Source organism: Scyliorhinus canicula, chromosome 6, assembly GCF_902713615.1.
Source record: "Scyliorhinus canicula chromosome 6, sScyCan1.1, whole genome shotgun sequence".
NCBI classification, from domain to species: domain Eukaryota; kingdom Metazoa; phylum Chordata; class Chondrichthyes; order Carcharhiniformes; family Scyliorhinidae; genus Scyliorhinus; species Scyliorhinus canicula.
Window position 1 is genome coordinate 84,098,308 of NC_052151.1, and position 6,000 is coordinate 84,104,307.

Below are 6,000 nucleotides of genomic sequence, written 5' to 3' on the forward strand. Positions count from 1 at the left end.
ATCAATAGACACTGACAACGGTGCTGGAAATTCTTTGCAAATAACTGACTTATGTAAAAGGGGTTCTGATTTGTGAAAGTTGATCTTTGAAATTAACCTTTAGAACATCAGCCAGTAAATATGCTAATATAAAATGAAAAATAAGTATAATGTCACCTTTTCTATCTGTTTAAAAGTGGATATAGATACCTCACTGAAAAAGGCCACATGGTTCATAGGTTCTCACAGGCCTCTGTGGGATTAAATTTAGGATCACAAGAGATTAATTGTTGTGCAAAGGCCTCCTGAGGCCCCCATCAGGCAAAACCTTAGACTACGGGTCTCAACATTACCTGTTCTCATTGTTGCCTTGTGCCATTTTACTATGTTGAAGGTGCTAAATAAATACAAGTTGTTTCAAGTGGACAAAAGAAGAATAGTCTGATTCCAATCGTATGACATGTGGTCTCTCGAACAGTGTGATTCACATTCCAACTCCTTAACAGTCAACATGTGGTGCTTTCGAGATACTGGTTAATGTATCCAAACATAGAAACAACATTAAACTGAAATAAAAATAGGCACCACAGTGCAGTTATCAGACAGAAATGTATGGGGCCATGCCAGCGGGTTTGGAGGTAGAGAGCCTGTAAAATTCCCTGGGTGGCCTGCCCACCGCTTAGTCGCCCACCTCTAACCGGGATGAAATTTACAGGGGTGGCATACCTGTCATTGCCTAATTAAGACCCTGTAAGTGGTCAATTAATGGCCAGTTAAGGACTTCTCGCCTGGTTGCAACTTTGAGACCAGCAAGCGGAGGTGGGAGACTGGGGCAGGTTACCCTCCTCAGGCCCCAGGGAGGAAAAGCACCTCTCTCATTTGCACCCTTTCCTAATCGGGTCCTCTCCCCACACAAACACACGCCCATCCAGCCCAGCCTTTCTGTAGAATGTCAGCCGCATCCCTCTCCCCCACCCACCCAGGGCCCCCCTCCAGTCTCTGCTGCAAGCTCCCTCAACCCATCCCTGCAATTACCTGATCCTGAGCTCCGGGACCTTTGAATCACTGGACTACCAGTCACTTCAGCGGTGGTGACTGGTCCAGGTGATACTGTTGGGACTGTAGGCCAATCAAACTGGCTGGCTCTCTGAGGTGGGACTTCTTTTCGAGTGTTGGGGAGGAAATTAACACTCCATCCGAATTAACTTTGCCATCCATAGAATCCAGCAATCATGTGGGGTAGAAAAAAAAACCTGAAACTCACTGTTTGAAAGGGTGATAGAAATAAAAACCTTCATCATCTTAAAAAAGCACTTTTGAGATGCTGTAACCCACAAGACTATGGACCAAGAGCTGGAAGATGGGGTTACTCTGAGTAGGCCCTCTTCATCCAGCATGCACACATTGGGATGAATGGCCTCATTCTGTTCCATAAGTCTTTCTGTGCTTCTATATTCAAACTCTTGTTCTCTTTTAGTCTATAGTCCTATAAAATGGCCTCCTCTTTTCCGACTTGTTTAATGGTCACAGCCAAAATTTGAAACGGTTTTTCAGATGCTGAACAACTTTCATTGTCCTTTGAGTGTTTTCTGTTTCTTTTTTCAACATTTCCTTTGTTAAAAATTATTTCAGCATTTACTGTGTGCTTTCTAGAACTGCCGTGATTTGCAATCCAAAGGGGAAATTGTAACTCCTCATGGGAAGCCAACAGGAGCCAATTTACTGGCTTGGCCTCATCTGCATTCTAGCAGTGCCGCTCAACACTCAGTAAGTACATATCTGACCCTTGCAGTTGAAATGACTCCGAGGCCAGCAGCCAGAAGTGGGGTCCAATTCCAGGTGGATGTAAACAGGTCCACCAAAGCAAACATCTGACTATTAGCTTACAGGGGCTCCATTTCTTTCCCATAAGATTTATCAGCTGCCTTGGAGCAGATGCCCTGCTCGGTAGCTTATTAAAATTCAACAAGGCTCCAGATATCCTGTATGGTACTTTGAATACATTTTATGAGGCTACATCACGTGTGTAGATCAGCTGTCCCAACAATAACAGCAACATTAAAATGGCTGGATATCTTATGATTTGAGCAACAATTTGAATTCCGGTTCCTCACAGTTTCTGTCAGGTCAAGGAAGTTTACAAAGTACCCATTGGGTAAATGGAAGTCAGTTTAAGGTTGTAATCAGGTGTTCAAACACCACTACGCACACACATGTATCATTTACCAGCTCAGTATTTAAATCCGGTAAATTCAGACAATAAGAAAAGGGATACATGAGGGGTAAAAACCATGGGAAATCTTATTTCTTCGGCTTGACAAGTATTATAGTAAACGTAATTTTCTAAGTGAAGTGCTGCTTGTTGATTTTTCTTTGATAATGGCGCTGCACCAAAATAAATCTCGTTCTTAGGAGAATAAATGCCTCCCGGATTTGTTAATGAGGTTGGCATGTCTGCTTTTCCTCCAAAGCAACAGTTACATTAGATCATTTTTCCATCACAAAACAAATACTGTCACTACCAAGTGACATTGCTGCAATTTTTCATCCATTATGAATGCCCTGTTCATCTCGCCAAAACATTTTGTAATTGTTGTTTATACGATGGCAATTCAGTGTAAACTTGTTGCTTTTAAAATAACTTTTTTGACAGGGATAATTTCATCCCCAACTTTAATGTGGTGTGATAAAATGCGTTGCTAATTTAAATATATATTATTTAATGTAGAGAAATACACAACTGCTGAATTTATATCCAGTTTTGAATAACAGGTGAAGTGATTTTGAAGCAAATGGTCCACAGAATGTGTTACTTAGGAGCCCCATTGTATCACAGACAGTTTGTTCCAGAATCATATTGGAATCAAATGCACCTTCACTCTTGCCTTATGTAACATGGAATACTCTGGAGGCCATATTCATGATGGGATGGAAATAGTGCATATTGGGCGGGGGGAGTAAGACAACCCGTCTCACAGCGAGAGATATTCTCTCGAGTGACATGTATCTACCTGTATATTGCTCCGTACCTCTCATACTTGGTCAACGACTGTTATCATCAGGTGTTTTTTCTACATACTTTTTACACAAATTCTGTGTGGGATAAATGTAGTAAATAGATTCATGGTATCATTTGAACGTTTTGGGTCTGAAGCTTGTAGAGTTATTTTTATCCCAGGTGACTGTTCTTTCTGGTGTTTTTACTGTCATTATCAGATAGGTGTAAACGCTTCCTTTTTTGTTAAAGAAAAAAATGTTGGAATGAAGTTAAAAAAAACTCAGTGTAAATACAGTATTGTGAAAAAAAACTTTCATTCGGTTGCTAGTGTTAAAAATATTTGTCTTGACATTATTTCTGTTCAAATAAATGACATATCATTGCATAGCATAAAAGAGTTCTGTATGTTAAGTGTATTGTATTGTAATTGACGTTGGCCAGCTCATGGACACAATCCAACCATGAGTAAATTAACGTACACTCAAATAAAAAGATACACACTTTTGTTTTAAATGATCCAGTTATTTAAGAAAACTGTCCCAGTGTTATATGCTGGAGTAACTGTTCTGCAGAAATAACAGCGACATTCTTGGCTCCAGCTTCTTTAGGTACTTGTGTACCAAATCCAGCTAACTTTACAATTGCAGTGTTCTGACAAACACTATTCAGTGAAGCAGCTCGTCAACCATAAGGCTCATTTTTCAGAGTTGGTGGGTGGATGGTGGTCATGTCACTGGGCTAGTAATCCAGTGATAAATAAAAGCAAAATACTGTGGATGCTGTAAATCTGAAATAAAAACAGAAAATGCTGGATAAACACAGCAGGTCTGGCAGCATCAGTGGAGAGAGAAACAGATGTTTCAAGTCCAAATGATCCTTCTACAGAACTCAGCTAGACTAGTCACAAGACAGTTATCCAGTGGCCCAAACCAATGCTCTGGTCATAGTCTTCGGATAAGAGGAAACACATTTAAAATGGGGTGATACAGTGGATAGCACTGCTGCCTCACGGCGCCAAGGTCCCAGGTTCGATCCCGGCTCTGGGTCACTGTCCATCTGGAGTTTGCACATTCTCCCCGTGTTTGCGTCGGTTTCGCCCAACAATCCAAAGATGTGCAGGGTAGGTGGATTGGCCACACTAAGTTGCCCCTTCATTGGAAAAAAATGAATTGGGTACTCTAAATTTATTGTAAAAAATTAAAACCGAGTTGAGAAACTGCGTCTCCCAAAGTTTGTGAATCTGGAATTCGCTACCACAGAGTGGTGGATGCTGGCACAGTGAGTAAATTTAAAGAAGAAAACAGAAAATACTGGACAATTACACAGGTCTGACATTATCTGTGGAGAGAAAAGGGAGCTAACATTTCGAGACAATTAGCTCCCTTTTCTCTCCACAAATGCTGTCGGGCCTGCTGAGATTGTCCGGTGTTTTCTATTTTTATTTAATTTCCAGCATCCGCAGTGGTTTGCTTTTAAATTTAAGGAGGAGTTAGACAGATTTTTAATTGGTAATGGGTTGCAGATGGAGAATGGGCAGGAAGGTGGAGTTAAGGCCAGGATGAGATCAGCCAAATCGAATGGGGGGAGCAGACTCGACATGCCAATAGTTTAATTCTGCTCTAACATCTTAACTACAGGTGCAAATACCACCACGGCAGCTGGTAGAATTAAAAAATTCAATTAATAAATCTGCATTTGAAAGCTAGACTCAGTTGTAGTGACCATAACAGTCCCACAATTTTCATTAAACCCATCTAGTTCACTAATGTCCTTTAGCCCTTACCTGGTCTGGCCTACATGTGACTCCAGATCCACTCACTTCAAGGACAATTGCAGATGGACAACAAATTCTGACCCTGCCAGTGATGCCCACATCCCATGACATCATAAAGAAAAATTCATAGGAACTGACTGCTAAATAGTATTTATGGGCCACGATTCAACCAAAATATTTTTATGGGTGCGATTCTCGAAAGATTTCAAAGTATTGTAGCGAGCCGGAACTGTCATGAGCTTCCTGGCACTCAGCCTGGCGAGGCCGGCAATGCTTGATCCACTTATTGAGGTCCCACGGGCTTGATGCCACAAATGAAGGCTCACCTGCCGTTTTGGCGTCATCACGCTCACCAGTCCCCCACTAACAAGGTCAGGCAGCACTTAAACAGCACTTGCAGAGCCAGCCCCCTTCAGCTCGCAGCCATGGAGATTTGGAGGCGTGAACCTGGGAAGGCTCCTAGATGCCAGGAGGGATGTCCTGTTCCCCCGAGGGTCCCAGAGCGTGATACACAAGGCAGCCAGGGACAAAGCAGCGGCGGCTGTAAACTCGGGCAGCGTGACCAGGAGGACTGGCCTCCAGTGCCGCAAGAAGGTCGGGCAGCATGGGTGAGTTGACACCACCCCCTCTTCAAAACCGTCTTGTGGTATTATCATAACTATCAGCGTTGCAAGGTGATGCCCGATCAATGACTCCAGAAGTGAGATTGGATGACAATTGAAGGCTTTATTGGACTAGATGTTTCCCCCAGCAGCGCAGGTACAGAACGCAGCTGCTAGGGAGACACAGGCTCTGATACTCCGCCTTACTGGGCGGGACCAGCGGGCAGGCTTCACCAATGATATTGCTGTCTCAGGTACCTCCCACACCAATGGTCTTACAGCATCAACCTCGGTACCATAATATACCTAATACCGACTACCACATTCACCCCTGTTAAAAAGAAAAGTCCGGAGGGGTTGGGTCTTGTGTTATACAATGGTTGAGGTTATGGTGATACCCGGGATACATGAGTACAGTGTTTTGCCTCGTTACATGTCGCAACTATTTACAGTATTTATTTACATTCAAAATGAAGCAATTAGTCGATCGGGGGTCCTGGTCGTCCTCTGCGATCGTCGCAGTTTCGGCGGTGATGCAGGCGCCGGCTTGGGCATCCGTGACTCCGGGAGCATGACTTCGGCATTTTCGGCAGCTACATCACCCCTACATGGGACCAGTGGGAGGACCGATCCACCTGGGAAGGGGG